The 26,138-nt window shown below is 39.9% G+C and overlaps 1 protein-coding gene across 3 annotated transcripts in view; it reads left to right on the forward strand.

Annotated features, from left to right (window-relative positions):
* Nucleotides 1–26,138, forward strand: part of grid1b (glutamate receptor, ionotropic, delta 1b) — a 458,806-nt gene that overhangs the window by 360,241 nt on the left and 72,427 nt on the right. The gene's annotated exons all lie outside the window — the stretch shown is intronic.

The following is a 26,138-nucleotide window of genomic DNA, read 5'->3' on the forward strand; positions in this document are numbered from 1 at the left end:
TTTGTGATTGTGTAAAAATGTTCATCTCTTTGACCAGTTTTCTATAGAGATAAAGCTGCATTTTTAGGATGTTTGGGGACTTTATTTTCCAACAAATAACCCCAACTTTAGAATAGACGAGACTGTTCACTAATGCGATGCTGTTGTCACTCTCCTCACCTACATTTTAAAATTCCTATAAAGAGCACTCTGAAGAATGTCACAAACAAAGCAAAGGTTTGGGAACATTAAAAAAGGGGGGAAGAACAGCTATAAACACGGACTCATTCCTCCAAAGCTGTCCCAGTCTGCAGCACAATCATTTAGAAAAATGATCCAGTCTGCAGAAACGTCTGCTGGAAAATGTCAGATGTTATAGCACAAAAGCATGAGTCTGGGTTTCATCAGTCTGGGACATTTAGGGGTTGTCCTTGGGGAGAGAAAGAAAACTCTACTGTTTGACTGCTCTTTGCTAAAAAAGAAAAAAAAAATCGCATTCGATTAGATTGTATAACTGGTTTAATGTTTGCTATTTTTTATTTTTAATTTCAAAATGCTTCAATTAACTTGGGAGAACTCCGTTAAGTTGTGACTTTCTCGATCCACCTTTGTCCTGTCCTCTCAACAGTCAGAACATTAGTAACACCTGACTTCCTCCGTGATTAAGCGCTGATGGTCAGCGCTTTCTCGCACGCTGCCCCAGCTTTCTGCTGCTTTCATGGCGTATGAGTTAAGACACCTCCCTCCAAGAAATGCCGAGTGGCATTGAACCGGCACATTCTGCAGTGACAGTGCACGCAGTGTTGAGATGAATGACAAATGACCCTCAAAGTCAGAGATTATGTGTATTTTAGTATTACTTTAAACTTTGGCTGCATGATGTGTACGGAGGAAAATTATGTCAACACTGGTCAAAGCTGATAAAAATGATCCAGATTAAATGTCTAGCAAGTATATTGTAAATTTTAATCAGAGTACAGAATCGCAATTCAAGTCAGTATCATCCCTAAGAATGAATCACAATCACAGGTGTTCATTACTACAGAAGACGATTAGGACCATGGAGAAAAAAAGGGGCATGGAAAATTCTTACTTTAATCTCAGAATTCTAAATGTAATCTCAGAATTCTGAGTTTAATCTCAGTATTCTGACTTTAATCTCAGAATTTGGATTTTAATAACAGAATTCCGACTTTAATCTATTAATTCTAGCTTTAATCTCACAATTCCAAATTTAATCTCAGAATTCTGACTTTAATTTCACAATTCTGAGTTTCAAATTTTTGATTTCATAATTCTGATTTTAATCTCACAATTTGGACATTAATCTCATGATTCTGACTTTAATCTCAGAATTCCGACTTTAATTTCAAAATGTTGAAATTTAAACTCATAATTCTGACTTAATATCAGAATTTTGACTTTAATCTCAGAATTCAGTTTTAATCTCAAAATTCTGATTTAATCTCAGAAGTTTCACTTTAATCTCAGAAAACTAAACTACAGAAGCTACTGCATTTATAAATTCCATTTCTACACACTTTCTGTGCACAGCTTGAAAAGGCTTTTCAGTCACAGATGTGTACCCTGATATTTCAGCAGCATTTGTGCATTTTTAAAAAAAACCTTTTACTTCTGATAGCATTTACGAAATACTTGCATAGCTTGTAGCCCTTTTATTTACAAATTCTAGTTTTATGAATCTCTTTTTTACTCACTTTCTGTTCTTCTATTAACACAGTGGCCTCCTCTGGTAATCCTCCAGCACACAACAAGAAACTCAAAGGGGACATTTTTGTTAGTTTCTCTCCGGCATGCATGACTCCACTGTGCCACTAAAGCTAACCGAAGCTCACAGTGACTTTTTTTTTTAAGTTTTAACTGTTAAATGTTATCATTAAGTCACAATCATGACTGATATCAACCTAAAAGTTCAATCATGGGTGTACCAGTCTGTACAGTCTGTGTTCAGCTGCACAGCTCAAACTGGGTCATGAACAGAACCATGATCCAACAGTTGAAATGACTCAGCTCTTCAGGCGACTTCACGTTAATGTTCTCAAAACTTTAGACCTCCATCAGTTTGTTGACCTTCAGCGAGTTTCATTATTGAGCAGCTTTATCAGCGCTTGACTGGAGTTGGGGGCATCAGAGCGCTGCTGCATGTCAGGTATGTTTGTCTTCACACAGAGACATGTGAGAGGCTTGATGTGCCGGGACAGTACAGTCACGCCTCTGGTTCGCCTGCAGTCCTCTCACGGCCACACACAGCTGGTGTGTGGATGCTGAGAATGGGATGTAGAAGCAAAAAGAACACAAATGGACTCAGTGTACAGTATCGCTGTGCAGCACCTATACATCTCTTTTAGAGCTCTTTTAGCCACTTTGTGTTCTTAGACACTTTATTAATATTTCAAAATGGTTTTATCAAAAATCTTTAGGTGTATTTCCTTCAGGTCTTTAGCTGGTTGTTCTTCCCTAAAGGGCATCCCTCTTTACTAAAATAAAGAAATCGTCGATTTCCGTCCCGGGGAAACATGTCAGCGGTGTGGAGGTCTGCAGACATGAAACCTTTGTGTGCTGAGGATGTCTGGAACAGTGTGTTCGGTCAGGTCGGAAGCGGCGCTGAGTGTCAAGAGTACTTCTCTTGAAATGTCTGTGACTCTGAGTCATCCTGACAGAGCGTGAGCTCATCTTTGCACCCAAAGTTTTTCACTTGTTCAGCATACTTGAGGCCCATCTCTCATGTCTCAGTAAGTACAGCCACCTTCTGCAGTCATCTAAAATGAACAGGACATTCTCTCTTGAATCTGTGCCTCCAGAAAATGTCTTGAAAATATCTAATAAGCAGACCTCTCTTTTTGCCCTTTTTTTAACAGTTTAACAATGTTTTTCCTAAATGCAGCTGAATGTGTACCTTGTTTTCTGCACATTAATCCACACAAAATTATAAAGCGCAAGGCAATGAGTGATATGTTTTTGAACTCATGTCATATGGATCACCGAACTGCAAGATGCATTAAGCAAGACTAAAGAGTCAGAGATACAGTGGTGGACAAAAGTGTTGGTACCCCTCAGTTAAAGAAGGACAAACCCACAATTCTCACTGAAATCACCTGAAACTTACAAAAGTAACAATAAATAAAACATTTTTGAAAATTAAACAATCAAAATCAGCCATCAATTTTGAACTGTTGATTAACATAATTATTTTAAAAAAAAAAAGCTAATGAAACAGACCTGGACAAAAATGATGGTATACCTCAATGAAAGATTGAAGACTATTTGACCAGAGTGACATGATTAACTCAGGTGTGTCCTTTAATTGACATCACAGGTGTTTTATTTATTGTTACTTTTGTAAGTTTTGAGTGATTTCAGTGAGAATTGTGGGTTTGTCCTTCTTTAACTGATGGGTACCAACACTTTTGTCCACGTCTTTATGTCCATCAGTCTAGCAGACTTTATTAACTGTGTAGAACTAGTTTTTTCACAAGCTACACATTGGCCACATTAGGAGCATTCGCCACAGTACCTGTTAAGGTGCATTCATACACAAAGCGATTCGCGCGGCGGAGGCAGACAGTTTCAATGTAAAGTCAGTGGTACAGACGCGAATTGAGGCAATCTGAAGTCCAGCGGCGCGATTTGAGAGATGAGCGCGGCGCCAAGGTCTGGCAGCAGCTCGATTGAAGAGGTGAGGCATACATTGGGCGACGGAGCCACAATTTTAATATCTGAATATTGACAGGTTGCTGCATCACATCTACCAATCAAGAACTCAGCTTTGGGCTTGTGATGTTTTCAGTGACTCGATTAGCGGTTAGAGTATTAATCAATGCAAGTGTTTTTGTCATGAACTTCCATCCAATTCCTCAACTTGCTGGGGCCTCTGAGATACACCTCGGGCACATCGCTAGCCTACTGCGGCGGCTCTCTGGCTACAGTCATCCAGCGGAGCGCGCTCGCTGGACACACTGGCAGACGGACAGCCGCTGCGGGGTGTGTGGGCTGCCTGCTCGGGCTTCCTGAACTTTGTGTCATTTTGCTTATTTTCATCGAGATAAAAATAACCCCCCTTCCTTTTTTTTTTTCCTTCTCGGGTCAATGCGGGACAGCTTTCAAACTCAGTCACAGAGACACCGCGGATGCTGCTGTCATCCAGACACAGTCCCCGAAGAGAGACAGAACCCCCGGTGACGGGAAAATATTTGATTAGAATAATCTCATAAACCGGACATAGAGACATGATTATCAATGTTTTATTGGAACTCTTCACAACAAATAAACCTGATCTCTCAACATAACCCTCTCAGCTTCCATACATTGTAAGTGACATAAACACAGACACAACTCCATGTCAGGCTTAAAACATTTGTTGGTAGCTCCTCCCACACGCGGCCGCGGCGTCAAGCTCAGAAACACATTTTTTGACAGGCGACGAACAGCGACTTTGCTGCACGGTGAAAGAGGGCCGGGCCACGCAAATTTTTCATGTGAATCAAATCGCACCTAGACTCTTTGGTTCATGATCTCTACCATTTTCCAGTTCTGGCTGGTTGTTTAGGTTGACAGGTCTTCATGAGGTGGTCAGTCAGGTGAAGCCATAACTGACAGTGACATGGTGATATGATATGTCCTTCACTAATGCCAGTGATGTTTATTCCTTTGCAGACCTAATAAATCTCAGAAATCCATCTATTTTGATGAGCAGCATTTGTAGTAAAGGTGCAGAGTGAAATACGACAGTCTTGAAAGTGCAAAAGAATTTTCTCCTCATCTCGTGGTCAAAAGCTTTGTTTAGACTCAGTTCAGCTTCTACAACTGACAGGCAGCAGCGAGGAGACCACACAGATCTGTGGACAGGAGTTGGGAGGGACTTCTGTCTCTTTTCTCCTCTGCATCTCTGTTTATCTGCCCTCCGGACATGTAATTCATGTGCTGGCCTCCTGCTCTCCCTGCCCGTCTCTGCTGCCGTCGCCCTCAGCACAAACAACAGCAGAGGCAGAGGTGAGGCTGTGACACCAGCAGAGGGGAGGCGTAGGCGATGGATGGGCTGACAGACTGGAGAGGCTGCAAACACAGGAAAGGTATGATAACAAGCTGGAGACAGCCACCATGTTAGGACCGAAAGGAGCCTCTCAGGGACTGAAAGATGGAGTGATTCGTGTTTTGCCGAATGGAAACTCTTTAGCAGAGGTGCTTTCCCAGCTTCCATATACAGCAGGTCATGATGCTGGCTTACATGCTGCATTTAAGCACTAGAAAACACTTGAAGAATAACCCTAAATTAATAGTATTTTCGTTTTTTTAGATTTAGTTACATTTTCTCAGCTTCCTTTTTAATTACTTTGATATCAACAAGAGGTTTGAAAACTCAGCCTTAACCTGCAAAGCAAATAGAATGACTTAGATTGTATGAAATGTCCTTACTGAGCCATTTTACACCAATCATTGATCCGGTATTGCAGTTGTTATGAGCATATTTGGTTTTCAAATGAAAAACTGTTGTTTTTCTTGCTATGCGCCTGCCTATCTGGGCAGGACTGTGGCTCAATGTGTGGGAGGGTTGGGGTATGGGTGCTCCTCTGGGACAGAAGATCAGTAGTGGTTGTGACCTTTGGGCCTGGTGATTCCCTATGTGGAGAGAGGGGCTGGCCTCTAAGCCCTGTTTTCACTGAATGGTAGGAGTAGTATTGGAGGGACCAATTAGTTCTGGTGGGTGTTTCAGTTAAGGCTTTTATTATTTTACTTAGTGGTTTGTTCTCATGGTGCATGCATGGTCTAGACCGCTGGCGTGTCACTGTAGTTTTTTTGTTTGTAACCTTTATTTAACCCGATTTTTAAGGGTGACCTGACCAAGAGGTCAGCATCTGAAATACCAAAAGAACTTATACTTGTGCGTCCAAAGACTCATTATCCCTTATTGAAACAGCAGCTTCTATCTGTCCAAGACAAGAGGCATTCAGCTTTGATATGTTTACTCAGTATTTTTCTAAATGTCAACAGAAACTCTGAGGGCAAAACAGAGGTGCAAGAAACCCCAAAATCCTGATAGGAAGATCAGAGAGAATAAACCAACGGAAGATGATAGAATTTTAAAGGGAATTGATGGAAATATGTAGAGAAAAGAGCAGAAACAGCTTAAGGTGTTCTCTGCATTGATCAGATTATAGCATCACGAAGACTCAGAAATGAAAACACAAAACCACAAACAGCACTGGGATGTGAGATTTTTGTTTAGAGGTATCAGACAACACAAAGCTGAGGATTCAGTGAGTCAGAGGAGAAATGAAGAACAACAGAGGCAGACAAATAAGAAGCAGAGAGAGTGAAGGAAAAACAGGAAGGCTGGGGAAAATACTTGAAATTACTGCTACTCTTATGTTGTTAAAAATCAAAAATGTAGCCTTTGATGCAGCTTTGTGCGAGTCACTTTTGAGATGCTGTATAGTCTGAAGGAGATGAAAGGACTCCATTTTGCGCTGGTCTGGATGTGATGTCATAGCAGGACTCTTCAACATGTTCCATTACTGACAGTTTCTTTCTTTCTAATCAAACATGTGACTTCTAGATTCAAATCAGAAACTCTACTGTCAGCTTAATGTTTTAGGGGAAAGTTCCAACAATGGACTAAAAAAAAATCATACCAGGTGTTTGTTTTAAGGATAAATTTAAAAAAATCCCCACTGCCATAATAATTTATGTTTTGTAGAGATTAATGTAAACATTTACTAATAGAGCTTTTGCTAACTCTATGTAATTGTAATAGGAAATCTATTTTATTCCAGAACAGAAAGTGGCAGTAAGGTACAAAGCCAGCTTGAAGCGTGTTCCACAATTTCTGTTTCCGGTTTCCATCCTGTCTGCAACGGGAGACAACATTTGGAATCTTTGTGAGTCGATACCAAGATGCAGAGCTGGATGATCACCCAGAAGACGTGGTCATTGTTCTGGGAGGTGTGCAAGTTCTGGGTCAGGTGTTCCACTTGACTTTGGCCTTTGTATCCACCCTCAACCTCAGCTATCCGGCGGAGCTGAAATACACTTTTGAGTCATTTCAAAAACTCCTCATGGAACTTGATGGACAGGTTTTTTTTTTAGATTTTTTGTTTAAGTTCATCAGATTTTTGGTTGGTCATTTTTTAGGTCAAAAAACAAAGTTGATGATGTCAATAAGTTTAGCCTCATTTTTTACAAGCTCTAATTTTTGTCAACAATTGGAAGTGAGTCAGTGATTTCATTGAATTTTTTTAAACCAAGAGTTGGTAATGAGTCACTGATTTATTTGAATTTCTTAACCACATTTTTTGTAATAGGTGACTGTTTTATTTAAATGTATTAACCAAATAGGTGGTAATGAGTGACTTTTTTTAAAATTTCTCAAACCTAAGAGGTTGTAGTGAGTCACTGTTTTATTGTAATTAACCTAAAATCTGGTTATAAGTGACTGTTTTATTATTTTGTTTTAACCTAATAGTTTTTATGACCAGAGCTGGTTGGTTACTGGCCGTGGTTGCCATATGACGGTTGTTTTCACTTTTCAATAAATACTATTGAAAATGAGCCATTCTTTTGTGCCTTTATTCATTTCCATGACGGGTTGAAAAAAGTATTTTATGAATGTTCACATTGTTCCCGTTAACAAAAGTACTATTGAAATGTAACTATTTAAGATTTTTCTAAATCTACTTGATTTTGCTGGATTGGCATGAATTACTAGGCTGCACATGGCGCAGTGGTCAGCGCTCAGCTCGAAGACCGCAGTTCAAGTCCCAGCTGGGGGACCGGAAACAGAACCACCAACTGGGGACCTTTTTGTGTGGAGTTTACATGTTCACTCCGTGGGTTTTCTCCTTGGACTCCATCCTTGGAGAAGTACCTTTTAAAATTAAGTAAAACCTAACCTTTTAAATCAAGTTGCGATGACTTAACAAGATTTCTTCCAGCTTTCAGCTTATCCCTTTCGGGGTCCCCACAGCGTAACATCACCCTGTTTCTCATCAGTGATTTGTCAGAGTTTTTACGCCGGATGCCCTTCCTGACACAACCCTGTACTTGAGGGGCACAGGGACCCAGTTGGGCAGCAGCGTCAAGGGTCTTGACTAAGGACCCAATCTGGGTGGGGATCAGTGGACACCCCTGGGAATCGAACCCAGGGCTCCTGCGTGTCAGCCCCATACTTAGCCCTCTGAGCCATCCAGTAGCTTTTCGTGACTTAACAAGATTTTTTTAGTTAAAATCCAGCATTGTTACCATAACATATATAAATCTGGTTAATTTGGACCCGGATTATAATATTACAGCAACATAAATAAAATATGGTGTACCAACATAACTGAATTCGGATCGGCTAACACAAATGTTTATTGCTAGGCAAGGCAAGTTTATTTGTATAGCACATTTCATTTACAGAGACAATTCAAAGTGCTTTACATAAAACATTAAAAGAAACTATGCTAAATAAACACATTCAATTAGATGGAAACAGTTTCCCTAATTTTTATTACGTAGTCCCAACAAATACTTTTTTTGAGTGTTGACTGTTTTTTTTTTTTGTCCATTGGTGCCCTTCAAGAAGACCATATTGTGTAGCGCGGTACTCTGCCAAGAGGATATCAGCACTGAAAAACTGACCTTCAATCTTCAACCACTGATCACAGATCATGTCCATCAAATTTGTATTTCCTCAGTTTTCCATTTTCAAAAACCAATTAAAACCCCGATCAAAAAAATAAATAAATAAATGGAGAAAGAGAGAATCACATTTCCTTATATTTAACCCTTTAAAGTCCCACTGCAACCATATTCTTTTCTATTTTAAAATCATTTCCAGTGATTTTTACTTATGATTCTGAAGTCTTTAGCCAAAATCAAAATGCAATTTTCTAAGATATATTTTATGCACAGTGGCAGTAACTCATTAGAAATACAATTCTGGGTTGTGGGTGGGACTATGACACAGAGCAACCCCATCCCCTTCCCCATCGCTGAGAGTCCCAAGCTAAAATTAGCGGCGCAAAGACAACGATGAGCAATACTGGATCAATACAGTTGAACAGTTTTGAGCCAGAATTACTATTCGCTGGAGTATGCGTATCATGTCTTGCACACCTAAGTCTGAGCAGCCCATGATGAGCCTAGGGGTAGAGGAGACTTTGGCACGCCCATTTAGTAGCTGCATTATTAGTAGGAGCATTTTCAAGCATCCAATGCAATTTAAATGACCCTATCCCTAAACTCTAAACCCTAACCCTAATAGGGTCCAAACGCCTGTTCTCCTAACCCTAACCTTCTTCTATGAGAATAATGCTACAAGAATGAAAGACTGTTTTGAGTGGGTCCACCTAACTGGGTCTACCGGTTACACCTAAATAACACACTCTTTGACATACCGTAATTCTTTGACTTTAAAGGGTTAATCTGATATTTTGGTCATTTGCTCTAACCTTCTTGAGTTCTCTTAAGGTTGTAATCACAGCAGTGAATTCATTCTGAGTCCTGTCATAATGTTTCCCTGTCCAGCACTCACATTGTCTGCAGTGATCTTGGCCTGTGCAATGATGCTACTGTTTCACCCACATGCAGGCAGCAGCTTTTATAAGCTACATTCACCAGTAAATGAAGAAAAAAGGTCTTGTGGGAGCTCAGAACAAACGATCTTACAGAGCTAAAATTATTTTCTATTATGTTTGTTTACAAGAACTGAACATGTGAAGCTGTAACACATCAGTATGATTTACCTGACTGTTGGGATGCTACAATTATCAGTTTAAAACTGAATCATATGTTACAGGATTGCACTGAACTGTGGGAAAAGTATGGAGTATCCTTTCTGCATTCTGGGATGTTTATGGTGAAAGTGTCAAACAATTGCGTAAGACGGATTTATTATTTATTGTTGTATTTCATCTCACCAGGCTTAGTATAAGCCGACTGAAAGGTTTATCTTCATTGTTGTTTGCTTGTTAGCAAATTATATTATATATACAGTATATATATACATTTATACATACATACATATATATATATATATATATATATATATGTAGTTTTTTGTTGTTATTTTGTCATACACAAATCAAACTGAAACAAAACTGGGACCCAAAAGTAGAGGGTTTACAGAGGCCGCTTCCATTCAGTGCCCTGTTAACCTACGGAGTGGTCTATTTTGTGCGCAAGCCATGAGGGATATGCGTCAATTCTGACAGGACGTTGCATCAAGATACATGAGAAAATCTGGTTTAGTTTGAAAATATAAACAATTTTTCACAATAAAACCCAGCAATTAACAAACGTGATCATGTTTTTGTAACAGACTGCAGAGATGAAAATAAACATACAATCACAACACGCACACAAAAACAAACTGGGCTGACTCCGGAGCGGGGGGTGGGGCTGGGTTTCGGGTGTAAAAAAAATAAGAAAGAAGCAGACAGCAGTTCCTTTTAGCAGAAACATGGGGTAATATTTGTAATATTTTAGGTTATTAATTTACCCATGATGGCTAAAACAAAACAATTTCTAGCATAAGCGCCTGTCAACTGTCTGGTCTGAATTGCAGGGGAAAGGCACATGCTACGCACTCAGCTCCACTTCGCAGTGCTTCTGCATCCAGTGTGAACCTAGCGTAAGGGAATCGTTCCATTACTACTAGATAGTGTTTGAGAATGGAGCAGTGATCCAACCAAATGAACAGGTCTTTGAGACCCAGTGTTCTTAAGAAGACCTGATGCAAATGCCTCTTACATCCTAGGTCTAATCCGGCCACAGTTTCGTCCGAATCTGAGTTCTTCCCCTACTCAACCACTTCTCCCTATCCCTACTTTTAGCCCTCCAAACGTAGAGTTATGGAAAAATATTGTCCTCAAATTCCGACATTAGTCCCACTTCCTCAATAACTGCAAGTCAACTACGTTAGCACGGATCTGCTAACATTTGGAAATACATAACAACATTGGTTTTATGACTCTAAAATGGTCATGCTAAGATAAAAAGTCATTACTTACATTTAAATGTAAATATCTGTGCTTCAGAGTCTACCCACGTGAAGAAAAGCGCTTCTCCTCCATGACACAGCGCAATGCGGATCACCCTTGAGGCGGGGGGATACAGAGCCTTAAAAAGTCTTTAAAAAACAATTTCGGATACCCCCTTTCCTTCAAATGCCCCTACCATTGGAGGAGTAGGGAAAGAACTTGGATTGGGCCTTCTTACCCCTGGCTGTAACGGCAAGCGTGACAGTTCAGGTGTCACGCAGGAGCGATCTAGCTACAACAGATAGCTCCCAAGAGCTTCTGGATGGCTCCAGCCACAGCCTCTGCTGCAGACCTCACGAAACTCAGAACTCACGTAGGTTCACGCGATAACCCGCCATTTATATGGCAAGTACAGTAACCTACCCCCTTGTTCACTGTGGTTCAGTTGCGCCGTCCAGCCAAAATTTGAACCCAACGAAATGGATTTGCAGTGCCCCAGAGGCCAGATCGCAGGTCAAACGTGATCGTTTGTAGTGGTGCTCTCATCAGAGCCGTAACGCTAGCCGTGGGAGCCTGGGGTTAGTCACCTGTCAGGTTATTACTGGTGTGGCAGCACAAGTTACAACAGGCCACCTGTTGTTGTTACAGCCTACAAATTGATTAACTTAAGGATGTCGCATAATATTTGCCGTCAAGACGAATTATTAAAGAATACATTAAAAAATTGTTAAAAGTTCAAAAGAGAGGGAGCTTATTGAAGGTTGGACCAGAACAGCAAAACAAGATCACAGCACCAGGAAAACCAGGAGAATAAAGAACTCCAATCAACCTCTTTATGCTTCGGACTTCTGAACCAAGAGAAATGAGAAAGGATCCATACAGAAAACCTCCTACACCCACCCAAACAAAAAAAAGAACAAACCAACAATACTGCACAAAAAATGGAGAATAAACTTCACCAAATGGGTTGAACATATTTCTAAATAAAAGACTATGGAATCCTACTGTCGGAAAAACGAATTCAATCTGCAACAGTCAAACTGACACTACAGTCGTCATGTTCAGTGGATCAGAAGGTGCAGTGGAGGCTTCAAGTCACAGGAAGGGCAGACCAAACTACTCAGAAAAGCAACACCAAGATGGTAAAATCAGTACAAAGTAGTTCCCTTTCAGCATGACACTTTGTTGGGACGATGGTACTGCCGTGTGACCCGATCCGGTTTGTCTGTAAGGAAACTGGACCGCCCCTTCTTTACCCTCCTCCTCCTGCAGCTGTACCTGGTCTTGGCTCCTCTGATGGTCTTCTGACCAGAAGTTTTGGAGCAGTTCACAGAAATGGAAGGAGGCCTGAACACTCTTTGACTATCAGCTTCCTTGCTCTCTCTGGAACCAGGATCTCTAAGAGATTCCAGGTTTCCTTGCAACACTTCCACTTTTCTGAAACAGTTGAATTTAAGCTCAGTTTACAGTCACTCCTGATGTCTGCAGAGACTCAAACACCCATCCTCACACTGCTTGATCTGAGTTATCTTTGTGCCCACACACAAATAATCCTGCTTTGAAGAATGAAAGCACCAGAGAAACAAGCCCCTCTCACAAAATCCGATTTTGCACACTTGTTCTCGTCACATCAGATACTCAGAGGAGTTAAAGAGGGTTCTGATGGAGCCGCTTTGTCATCTGAGATTGTGCATCAGTTACAGTAAGAGGCCCGATTTTTGTGCGTTTGTGTTTCTCAGTTAATGCCTCATTGCTCGAAGAATGCATAAGGGAGCACTCAAAGTATGAGCCTGTTTTGCCTGAAACCACAATCATCTGAGCATTTAAATTCAAAATGGAAACAGAGCAGTGAAGTGGCTCATCTGAGTCATCGCTTTCTCCACCAGGAACTAATCAGATTCAGGAGCGTCGATCCAAGTCCTGGAGGAGCCGATCTCGTTTGATTTTTAAGGAAATTTCTGTCTTGAGTTGGCAGAGAACTCCAGAGATCTGAAGAGCCTGCCTGCTCTGGACTCATTTAATGGTCCAGAGAAAAAATGGGAAACTACAGTGTAGCTTCCTCAGAAACTGAACATGTATCATGAAGAGTTCTGTTTGTGCAACTCCACACCCTCATCAAGCCACCATATAAGAGACAGGGCAAAACATTTTGTTATTTTGCCTTTTGCATCACAGTCTTTAGACGCCCCGGCCTGACTGTTGCCAGGTCTTAAATCTGGGCAGCACAGAAATAAAAATACCCAACTTACATTGAGTCTGTCTTATTTATTAGAGGACTTTTATTTATTTTTTTAATTACTGGATTCTCTAAATCTATCTATGATTTGCTCTTTATGCATGTCAAGTAGTTTGCCTGGATCACTTGTCTTAATACATCCACTACCTTTTTCAAGTGCCTGTTTTGATCTGAAACATTATTTTTTGAATTGAAACCCCCAAAGAAGCAAAGCTAAAATTAAAAACAAAAAAAGAAAAGTAGCAAAAACCATCTTTCTTCAAGGTCTGGGAGACGGCAGTTTAAAAAAATTGAAGGCCATAGTAGAAGCTCTCCTCGAACTGTCTTCCTTTCTCATTGGACTATTCATTAGGGCGTCAATAAGCAATGCACCTTGGGGCTTTGGCTACCTGGTTTGTCCTTCCTTGGTTGCTGAGTGCTCAATGGCCCCGACTGAGGTTTTATCCACACATTAGATGTGTAGGGCCACTGTGTCAATAAAGTGCTTGGACTCCCGGGTGGTGGTGGGTCCTTCGTTTGGGCGGACTCTTAGGTTGGAAGTATCTTGTAGTGGACCGCAAGCACACCAGGGGACCATGTTCTTTGGCTTGAGCTCTCCCGCTCTATAATCCTGTGGCCCCCTGCTATTTGGCACCAGGGGCTCCTGCTGTTGTCCCTCTGACTTTTGTCTAAAATTAGGATATTTTTGTCCAAATTCCATATTATTTATTTCTCTTATGAGACGGAAGACCAAAACACGCCACAGATCTGCTCCTGGTCCGGCCCGTCAAATTTTAGAACCTTTTTGTGGACCACAAACCGAAAAGTTTGCCCACCCCTGCTCTAGATTTTACTTCTAAGATCATAATATGGTTCTCTCCTAATTTGTCAGTCAAAAAGTCAAGAGTAACAAATGAGTGACTTAAAAAAATAGGAATAGCTTCATTCAACAGGATAGTCTGTGAAGATATCGTCTAACATGACACTGATGTGGCCTTAAAAGGTCAGGGTCCAAAAGTGTGTTGATAAAGTGCAAAGCTAAGGGGGTGTTAAATTGGAGCATTGTTTCGAGTTTAACAATAATATTCACAGCAAAACTTTAGCATGAATAAATAAAGACAATCACTAATCTGGAAAAGAAACCTCAAATATTTGTCTGGAGAACTTACAGGCTGACCTCATAAAAGTTATTGTAAAGTGGAAAAATTCTCATCCAAATAGTGTTGGAATTGTGTTAAAAACTTGGGGTCAGGGTCTTGTTCAAAGGCACCACAATGAAGAAACAAATATGGGCCAAACCCTCCTGGTAATATAACCTTTCAGGTTGAATCATCTGGTTCTGGGACCTCTGCCAGGAACCCACCAAAACGATGAACATTTATCTACATTTTAGGCTCACCTTGTCTTCTTGTCAGAGATTTTGCTCTATACTTCCTTAGTTGACAGAATTTCTCAGTCCTGCCAAGCGGCATGTTTTTATTTGTATGTATTTATTTACTGGAAACATCTGTATGAATATTTACTGAATTGTTGTGATAAAGCTGTAAAGATCTTTATCTTGTTTCCTGCAATCTGTTTTGTTGATTTGTGAAAGAAAAATAAGACAATTGCATTTATTTCTAGCATTTTCTGACACATTTTTGATTCAAAGTAAAAATTAAAAAACTATCTTTCTTTGAGGTTTTTTTCTGCTTTATGACTAACATTAATACAGACAACTTTCTCATAAAAATGTGGAATGTGTCACCGTGGGACAAGATTTGGTTAAGATAGGTTTTGTGCTGTGTAAGAAGGATGGAGTACATACTGTATACTTGTGCAAAATGTGATTGCAAGCAGGTGATTGGATTTAAGAGTTAAATCAAAGCTGAAAATAAGGCTTTATTTTGTCTTATTCTTTCTATTTGTTGAATGTGAGCAGTGATTGGTGTAATGGGTACACGCTGGCCTCCCCGGGTCTTTGTCTCTCCCCTGAGACGTTGAAGCTGCATCGAGCGGCTGGGTGTCTGTGGTGCTTCAAAGCTGCTTTGCTGTCAACAAACACAAGTTAAGGACTTGAAGTACTAAATAACACATGTTAACAGCAGATACTGTTGTACAAAGGTTCGGTTGAAATGGATTGCCTCACTCCTGCAGCAACACATATGACCAGCCCTGAACCACAGACCTATTTTGTGATGCAAGTACAGTACAGTACAGTACAGTACAGTACAGTACAGTACAGGGCTACAGAGCAACATCTGTCATTGGAAATCAATCCTGCATTTATGCATGAAGTAATGCTAGCTAAATATTTTTGTGTGTATATATACAGTATATATATATATATATATATATGTAGTAGGGGTGTCCCGATTCGATCACGTGATTGAAAATCAGGCCTGATCACATGGTTGAGGACTCGATCGAATTCGGACTTTGTTGTCCGATCAGTATCGGATATTTCATATATTCTTATTATGATCAGCACTTTATAGTTCAATCTCATTATTCCGGATAAATACTCCACTAGAAGTCTGCATGTCATGAAAAGATCATAAAATGTCATTGACAGAAAACGCAGAAGAAAACGGCAGCAGCTGAAGCTGACAGCAAACGTAAACAAGTCAGTCAAGCTAGCTAGATGATCACAGATTCAGACTTCGGGGATCAATAACTTTTAAAAACACTTTAAACTGACAGCTGGTGTCTCTATTGGTTTTTCCTAACACAAACAACAACATCTGAAGGCATTACAACAGAAAGAAGACAATTTTTGTTTCTTTTTAATCTGAAGCTCTTCGTGCTGCAGACAGACAGACAGACGGCTACAGAGCAGCTGCTAACTGCTACATGCTAGCTCTGTGATTTAACTCCTTAGGACCCGAGCTGTTCTTTGATATGCCGGTTTTATTTATCTGACAGAGTTAAGAAATTTAACTACTGTGGTAATAAAACCGAAAATGTGACGTCTTAAGAACTTAAAAAGAGGCACATAATCTTAAAAATATAAATAAATACATAAATGAAACTAATAATTATATCAGCTAGTCATGAACAGTCATCAAATTCATGCTAAAACAAAGTCATAATTTATTTTTAAGAATTTTAAATGAGGACAGGAATCACATTTGGTTAAAAATGTTCAATAGGTCTAAAGATATTAAAGCTAAAGTCACTAAACTTTATCACATGACTAATTATCACTTATATAACAAGAAAATTGTATTTTTTTAACTAGTTTAAATTTGTTCTATTTTTACTTGTTTATTAAAGCTACTTCACAGAAGTGTTCTGTTTAAGTTTTTAATGATAAAAGAAGGTTAATGAAATATAAATAAGGGACAACTCTAATCTGTTTATATAATTCCTGTTTTAATTGTGTTACAAAAGTATCAGATCGGGACTCGATATCGGCAAATCCACAAAATCAAATGACTCGGAATCGGATCGGGCCCAAAAAACCTGATCGAGACATCCCTAATATAAATATCCCTAATATAAATAAATATATATATATTAGATCTAATCATGTTAAAAGAACTGTCTGGACCTCCTCCCTGAAAAACCAATACTCCGTTTGTGTAGTCAGGAGAACCCGTAAATACAACCCAGCATCAGCAGAACAGAAAACATATCTTTTTCCAGAGCCTCAGTCTGAATTCTCTCACTCACTCTCATCGTCTGTAAAAATATTGGTAGGCAAATGATAGCTGTGGTAGCTCCACAATTAAAGCATTTTCAAACTAAAGAGTGTATTTGATATTGTATAGTTTAATACTGTGGTCCTCAGCCTTCACTTACCCCTTTTGTCCCTCTTTCTCCGTTTGCAATGTTGATGCAACATTGCTCATTCTGTCTCCACCAGTTTCTAGAGCTATACCTGCTCGTTTCAGCAATGTTCAATGTCCAAATCATGTCCACAGTTCAGACCAAGTTTACAGTCCCTGACTACACGAGTCACATCTCTGACCCAACACCTTCCAAAGCATGTTCTTTAAGACAGTTAGGAATGCTGAATGTTTTACCCAGACCGTCCACTAAAATTTGGCCAGACTTCTTCAAAGTCTCTTTCAAAAGACTACAAATTCTTCTTGGCCCATTATTCCATTGTCATCATCCCCCTTGAGGACAGTGCCATGTCCTCAAGTCTAACTTCTAGTAAGAGAAATCTTAACTGTGCCTTGTTGTTTGTCGTATGTCTGCTGATTATCGAGATATCTATCCTCACTTTTACAACAAGTTATTCTTTTTGTTCTTACAGTATCTGAACTTGTATCGTTTCTTGGTTGTCCATAAACTGTCAGCTTTCTGATGCTACATGCAATGCTTTTTGCAGTTTGGGTTACACTGTGGTTTCCCATCAAACACATTTGAAGGAATGACCTGGGACACAGGCTGTTGCACAGATAACCTGGTAGCTTTACAGGATCACTTGTTTGGCAATCACACTGGATACGCAGGACAGTTATCCCTCGTTATCACAATAACCTGCACTAGATGAAATCCACGAGTAGGATTCTAGATGTTTTAAGGCTGTTAAAGTCGACACTACACACTTTGTGCATTTGTTTTAGACCACGGGTCTGAAACCTTCAGCTCTGAAAGAGCCATTAGGGTTGATTTCTCACTAACTACAACCTATAAGAGCCACAAAGTTTTTTGTATTAATACTATCATTTTGCATGAATAAAACACTAACATTAAAAGAAAATAGTGATTTTTTTTTTTTTAACTTTTTAGAGAAGCTTATTTCAAAATAAAAGATCATCTCAATGCAGGAGAAGTGGTAGCAATAAAAGATTAAATAAAAGTAGTTAATTTCACTGTTGTTGGTGCATCTCTGCCAGAAATGTAAATCTTAACAAACCAAAATGAAATCTAAACTAATTAAGTGACACCTGCCAAATTTTTGAACACACTTAAATTTTCTTTAATTCTTCAAACGTATAAAATTTGATTAATAATCCGATGCGCCTTAATGCTGGTTGTACTTTTTGACGTCCATTGATTGTTTTGTGGTACAAGACAGGACGCATAAAAAAAATGTGTGATGTGATCCTTCAACTGTTTGTTAGTAAAGTTGAGTTAGGAACCATCTTTACTCACAGCAGTAAATGGACCTTATGGCTAGACCTTTCATTGTCGCTGGATGAAGACAGACATTTGAAAAGAACTTTTAAAGTAGAATTTTATTCCAGCTTTGGGTGTTTATCAGCGCCCCCTACTTGACTTGTTCGACTCTCGCGTGTCTGGCTGCAGCAGAGTGCACAGCTGGCTGCAGGGCTTCGTCATACTGTATTAACCTTCACATTTTGTACTGAGGGGATTCCAGCCTCACTGAAGGACTCCGTGAAGCACAATGATATGCAGAGGCTGTTTCTACAATGTTGGGAGCCAGGGCAAAACCACAATGCAATTTCAAACCCATTCAAATAAGCTGTTTATTCTCCTTGACCCCCTCACCCCTCCAATTCCTCCTCTTTATTCCATCTCTGCTTCCATCACAGAGAGGAATAATCTCTCCATATTCTCCTCCTACTGTTATTAAAATAAGCTGCGGCGCAGTAGCTCTGTCTGCCTGTTATTTCTTCATTTCCTTGCTTCCTAATCCTTCTTCCCCCGTGTTTGTCTCGCTCATACTTTGAAGTTCAACTTTTATTTGTCCCAGTGGGCAGCTGGTCAAGCTGCAGCTATTAAAGCCAGCCTTGCATGAAAAGAGCTTGAGTGCTGCTGCGCTAGTTGTGAACTCGACAGCTGTGAGCTTCTTAACAATTAAAGTTCCTGTAGGGATGTTCTTGCTCACTTCTTCCCAGCTTGGAGAGAGTGAAGATGCTGAAGCTGTGGCACAACAGTCAGCCTGTTCATCGTCTTTCTCTTACAACTGCATGTGGAGTTTTTTCTGCAGATTCCCCATTAAAAAAGCTATTATTAGTTGAATTACAATTTACAAACCTCAACACTTCCCTTAATGTGCGGCAGCCCTAAAAAAGCAAGAGAATATGACCACAGAGAAAAAATATGGTGCTCGAAATTCAATAGCTCCCTCCTGGAGCTGGATGCAAAAAAAAAACATCATAGCTCCCAAAATCATTGGCTGAAAGTCCTCGACAGGAGCCCCCAGTTTTAAGCTTTTGACTTTTTTTCCCTTTGACATACTGTAACTGCTCACGTGATCAGCTGATTCACAGAGAAAAAACAGAATCTCCGAAGGTAAACGGGTGTAGTTGTATAAATTTGAACACTTGCTAATATTGACTTGAAATAAATAAATAATAAATCGATGAACGTTTCTCTGCTAGGCAGTTCTTTAAAAGCTGATAGTTCTGAAAAGGGTTTTCATTTTTGAAAGGATTTCCTAAAGTTGAGAAATTTCCGCTTCTGGCTTGAGATAGTTTCTGTGACCCCTTTAAAAAAGGCTACCAGAGAAATCAAAATGTGGTGCTTGGAGACAGATGGAGATGTTTCAAATGGGGATCTTTACTAAAGCAGGCGTTATGTAGGTCCAACAGGTTTTAATTTAGTCAGTAGTCAGTCTTTTTACAGGCATTAGTGTAACTCACTTTCTCATCTTCATTTTTGACATCTCCTCCACTTCATGAAGCAGAAATTCTGTTCTCTTCCTATAAAACTTCATCTGATGTTTGCTGATTGCACCTCCATTAATCTCCCCTTCTCTTTAGATGGTTCTTCACCCCACTGCAAGAGATTGTTAGCCAAGACTGAATATTAAATACATTTAACTACAAAAACATTAAAATCATTATTTTAAGAGGTTTTCTGTGACAGTCAAAGTTCCACCTGTGAACTTTATTGGAACCCTGAAGTACGAGAAGAAGAGCTGGCATCATTATTTTTATTGCAGTCGCAAGTATTGAGTTTTTAATCACTTAATAGTATACTATTAGTGCTATTTTGCAATTGGAAACTGCATGATTTAGAAGAATAGCTGGAGGCAGAGCTATGAGCAAGAAAACACAAAAGACTGCTTCAAGCTCTTTGCAGTTTAATGTTTCCTCTCTGTCGCAGCAACGTTTATTTTCATTATTTATTGCACGATTTCATGTGAATTATCAGAGGTCATAATACATCGAGGAGCATTTACAACCGCGTTGAATGTATTAAAGCATTAACAATCTCTCCCAAGAACACCATCTGTGAAGCATGAGGGTGGCAGCATCATGCTATGGGGTGTTTTTCTGCACATTAGACAGGAAGACTGCACTGTATTAAAAAGAGTATGACTGGAAATATGTTTTGAGAGATTTCAGGGAACAACCTCCTTCCCTCAGTTAGAGCATTGAAGATGGGTCATGGCTGGATCTTCAACATGACAATGACCTGAAGCACACAGCCAGAAGAACCAAGGAGAGGTTCTGTAAGAAGCATATCAAGGTTCAAAATCCCTCCTGCAGTGTGCAAACCCGGTGAAAAACTACAGGAAACATTTGACCCATGTAGTCGCGAACAGACTTCTGTACTAAATATTAACATTGACTTCAAGTGTTCAAATATGTATTTACAGCAGCAGCATACAAATAAATTATTTTATACTCGTGTAATGTCATTTCCAGATTCTGTCTCTCACAGTGCACATGCACATAAGATGAAAAGTTCAGATCACTCCATCATTTCTTAGTGGGAGAACTTGCAAAGGGTTAAAAATCCTCGCCTGACTGTATGTGAGGTCACATGACAACCAAGCCTCTTTGAATTTACAGTGAAAATGAAGATACATTTGAACCTTTTTTGGGTTCTTGAGAACAGATATGCTTGAAAACACTGTTCTTCGGGAAAAGTGGTTGCAGGGACGACTTCCCTCATGTTCAGCCTATCATATTTTAGTCTGGGTGAGAACATGAGGCCAAGCTGAGCAGCAGGTGTTTGTGCTGATCTCCCAGCAGGCTGTTACCTGTTAGCTTGTTAAAATAATTGAGTTTAGCCAAAAGTTTTTAAGGTAAAGTTTTGGGGTTTTGTTGCTGACTTTGGCTGCCCTTTTATACCACAGTTGGTCTCATTATAGGCTCCAATCCACAAGTTTCCTGGTGTCCTTAGTGATGTTAGCACAATTTTGTTTTGCCATTGGCTTTTGATCACACAAAGAAAAATGGCTTTTTTCTTATTGTTGGTACTTTTGCATGAACTAAGAGTGTTTCTGCTTCAGTTAACCAAGTCTAGCAATGTACTTTTAAGACTTTTTGTTGATCAGAAAGACCAAATTTAGTCACTATAATGCCATTTTGGAATTTTTATTAATTAAAAAAAAAAAACAAACTGACACATCTGTGATCTACCATCAAACCTTTACAGTGTTTCACCAGCAGGACTAGATTATTCAACTGCTGCCCTCCTCTGAGGTGCTGAAAGGTATGCAAAAATGAACTACTGGTAGTCCTTCCCTGTTACTTTTATCCCTCCTCGAAGGACCAAATTTATGCCTCTGCAACTGCAAGTTTTTCCAATATTTGTCAGGTTTCTCTTGAGTACCAAAGGCCAACCATGCTCGATAGGTCTCCTTCAGCTCAACAGCATTCCTCGTTCTGGCGACCACCTGTGTGGATTGTCGCTAGTAAAGTTAGCCTCTGTTACCCTCTGTGTGTTCGTAGATGAGGAAGAAAGTGACCAAAAAACTCAATTGGAATCAAGTCAAATTAATAAAAGTTGGATCCAAGCCAATGTTTGTCTGGACACGAGAACCCCCTGAAAACCTTAACATCTTATTAGTCAGTGTCTTAGGCCCTGTTGCTGCAGACAGTGTAATTACAGCTTTGTTTTTCAGTGGAAAACTACTGATGAAGTTCTTTGAGCCTGACCTGGTTTCAACTGCTCTACATCTCCATGTGATTTGATGTGACCCTGGATTTCTCCATGTGTTAATAGCAAAATATAAAAGTAAACTGTACTATAAAAACCTTCATGTAACCTAAATATATAAAAAGCCTCCATTTTGTATATAAACTTGTCACGGTCCTGCAGGTGAATGTATATATATGTTATACGCTTTTCCACCTTATTAGAAAGCCCAAAGTCCTTTGCAGTCTTAGACCCACTCACACTCTGCTGCCGATACTGGTACCAACCCATAACCACCAAGACCAATGTGGGGTGAAGTGTCTTGCCCAAGGACACTTCAGCACAAGGGTGGGGAGAGCAGGAATTGAACCAACAGTCTTCCGATCAGAAACTGATCGCCCTACCTCTGGACCGAACCAGAGATTGTATACTGTGTTTTTTAGCCTCTGCTCTGAGGCACAGGGAAAACTGAAGTACTGTGTCCACTCCTGCTGAAATTCAACAAACTGAGCGTGCTGCTGCTTTCCATTACTTTGATGAGCGTTTGCAAGTGATGCGTGAGCATCATCAACGGTAATGGGAACCTCGTTTGAGTGACTGAATGCTGTCGCTTTACCAGATTGATGAGGCCATTAACGTTTTGTATCTCATGAGTCAGAACAAGCATAGTGATTGAGAGTCCATCAAAAAGCTTCTGCAGGGATGCTGACAGGATTCTCAAACCAGTTTAGAGATTATCACATAAAGTACGAAGAGTCTTTTTCCGGAGAAACACATCAGATATGTTTGCTGAAGTCTTAAAGAAAATCTAAACCACTGTAAAACTAGATTTACTTTAAAATCCAATAATATTGGCTGCAGAAAAGTATAAGACGGTGTAATCAATGCAGACAAGTGCTCACTTTTATATTTATATTTGAGAAAACAAAAAGACAATGAAGCCAGACGGATAAACAGGCTGTGAAAATGTATGCTCAGTCTGTGTACTTTTGTGGGGCGTTGGTCATGATAAGGTCAATTAGAGTTGATCTAGAAGGACATTTAGTGTTTGGCTGAGTGGGACTGTCAATTAGTTGGGTGGGATTTAACGAATCACAGGCAGACTTTAGGGCATCAGAGGATGCAGACAACCAGTCAAGGCAAATTACCCACCAGAACAAGCTCAGTCGAATTTAATTGTTCAATCTGATTATACAGTGAGGTGAGAGCCTTACTGCAGGCTAGGGGAGAGTTGTAACAGCTCATAATTGTGTGAGTCTGACCCTCTGAGAGTTTGAGGTTTGATGCCAGAAATTCAAATTGTTTTGAAGTAGAGAGGTTAAAAGGGAGACAGGGAAATTATTTTTTATGTAGATTTCTACAACGTCTGTTTGGGCGGTAACGGTGTAAAACATTCCAGCCAAAATGGAGAGATCTTTGTCTAAAACAGACATTTGTTTCAGATAATACAATGATACCAACATGAACCAGACTTTTGAGAACTACAACAGAAGAAACATGCTTTGAACATTTATGTGAATGATGTTAGGACCAGGTCTGATTCTGGAAGATATCAAATTGTCATCTGGCACAAATGAAAGAAAATACAGCCGTGCTTTTATTTTCTTTAAAAAAGACAGCATTTTTTTAATATTTTGAAAGACCACTGTATGGCCCAGGTGTGATCCATTCTGACACATTTCTCAGGACCTCGTTACTACTTGGGGCTTCAGCGAAAGAGGACCAAAATGGAACATTGTAAGATGGACCATAGTTACTCATCCAACGTGGAACAGTTGGTAAAAGAGTCAATAAAAGGTGGCACGATTAGCCAGATAAAACAAAGAAAGGCCATGAGTCCTAATTTACTAACACAGGCTAGCAGTCACCAACCTGTCAGTGGTCTGTCTTTGGCTGATGGCATGTTCACCTGTCAATAGCATTCCCCAATGTGGCAGTGCTCTGGATTTTTACTGATTTTTAAAGCATCCAGTGTAGATCAGCATATCTGGACAAACAGATCCTCTACAACACATGTGTGAAAGTCATGGCCCGGGGGCCGGATCCGGCCCTCCAGGTTATTATATTCAACCCTCCAGATAATTTTATTTTATTGTTATTGTTGAAAAGGTTATTGTTTTAAAGTTTAAAAAAAATGCCATTCTACTAGCTTTTTGGACTATTTTGGCATTTACTGAAATTATTTAGGCTATTTTGGATTTAAGCTAATATTTAAGCTACATGCTAGCTGTTTTGGCTATTTTAGTCTTTTTAAAAGTCTTTTACGCTGTTTTGGAGTTAGGCTAACATTTACATGCTAGCTGTTTTGGCTAATTTAGGCTTTTTTCTGTTTTTTTAGGCTTTTTTTGGCTCTCTCTGTCTCTCTCTCTCTCTTTATATTTATATAAAGAGAGAGATAACATAATTATGTTAAAAAGTTACTGTTTTAAAGTCTTAAAAAATTTGTTTTAGATAGTTTACTAAATTTTTATCCTGTTGGCCTGTGACCTAAGATGTTTTTTTGCCCCCTGTGTGATTGAGTTTAACACCCCTGCTCTACAGAAGTAGTAATTAGTATCAAAGTTTGAGGTGGATCAGGAGGACTTCCAGAAAAACAATCATAGAGTTTGTCTTTACAGTTCTAGGTGACAGTCTCTACAGAACCAACAGGAAAGGCTGAAAGTTCAGGTTGTGGTTGAGATGCTGGCAAGCCTGAAGCACTAAAACTTTGAATCTGAGTCCCACACTGAGACCCACCGTGACCCACAAAGTTCACATTGTATTGCAAAGAAAATGTACAAATTTTGCACTTCAATTTGGGTTTCTTTCCACAGTCCCCAGTGTTGTCCACCCTAAAGTACCGGCTTAGGATTTCTGCCCTGTGGGCCTACCACCAACATGAAAGCTCAAAAGAAGCTGGTACTCCTTGTAATTTGAGCGGCAGTTGCAGATGGGCGGTCCTTGCAAGCCCAACTCCCTTTCATGGAATCTAGTTTTGGGGATGCCCACTGTCACCTCTCTGAGAGGGAGGCAACCTGAACTTGTCCAAGAAGTTGAGAGGTTCCGGCTAGATATAATCAGGTTCACATCCATGCAAGGCTTGGGCTCTGGAACTCAATTCCTTGTGTGGATGGAGACTCTACCACTTACTAGTGAGGCTCCAGCTCCTTCGCCAGGTGCTAAGGTTCATGCTGATGGAAAAAGGGGTTGTATCTTTTTTTTACTTTGAGTGGGGGATAAGTCTCTGAATATAGTTTTGGCCTACAGGCTAAAAAGCAGTCCAAAGTACCTGGTCTTCTGGGTGTCTCTTGGAGGGGGTGCTGAAAAGAAGTCAACCCCCATGTGGGCAATGACAGTGCCACATGGAGGAGTGGGATTGGAAGGAATTGCCTCCCTGATCTGAACACTAGTGGTGTTATGCTGTTAGACTTCTGTGCTCATCACATTTTTTCCTCAATGAAAACCATGTTTGATCACAAGGGTGTTCATCAGTGCACCAGGACACCTCAGACAGGTGGTCAATCCTGGTGGTGTGTTTTGGACAATCGTGTAAGTAGAGTGTACATACCCTGTGATAAGTTTAATCTGCTTCCAGTGGAGGAGGCCCAAAAGTTTAAGTGAAGTTTAAATTAATTAATTGATATGGCGCCTTAAACCCTTTCTAGGCACCTTCAAGGGCTAGTGGAGGTCTGGTTTGTGGACCACAGGATTTCCTCTTTGCAGATGATACTGTCCTGTTGGTTTCATCAAGTCAATTGAAATGATTTGTAGCCAACTGTAAAGCAATTATGTTGAGGCTTAGAATCACCAAGTCGGAGGCCATGGTACTTGACTAGAAGAAGGTAGATTACCCTCTCCTGGAGGGTGTAGAGCTCTTACCACATATAGAGGATCTTGGTCACGAGTGAAGGAAGATCGGAGCTGGAAGATCAGTCTTTGTTCTAAAACAACGGTCATGAACTCTGGGCCATGACCTTGTTTACGGCAATAGCATCTTCAAATGAGAGATTGCTGGATTTTCCAGGCAATTTGATCCAATTCGGTTCCATCATAAACAGTTTATTCTAAAGATGGCATAAATATCAGGCTTCCCACTACCCCTAATGCAAATTTATCCTTCAGCTTTTACATGTTTTAGTTAAAAAAATACAGCAAAACCAACTAGCTTATCCTCTTTAAATCCATTAGTTTCTTTTATTTCTATTGCATTATTT

This window comes from Oryzias melastigma, linkage group LG19 (assembly GCF_002922805.2).
Source record: "Oryzias melastigma strain HK-1 linkage group LG19, ASM292280v2, whole genome shotgun sequence".
Lineage (NCBI taxonomy): Eukaryota > Metazoa > Chordata > Actinopteri > Beloniformes > Adrianichthyidae > Oryzias > Oryzias melastigma.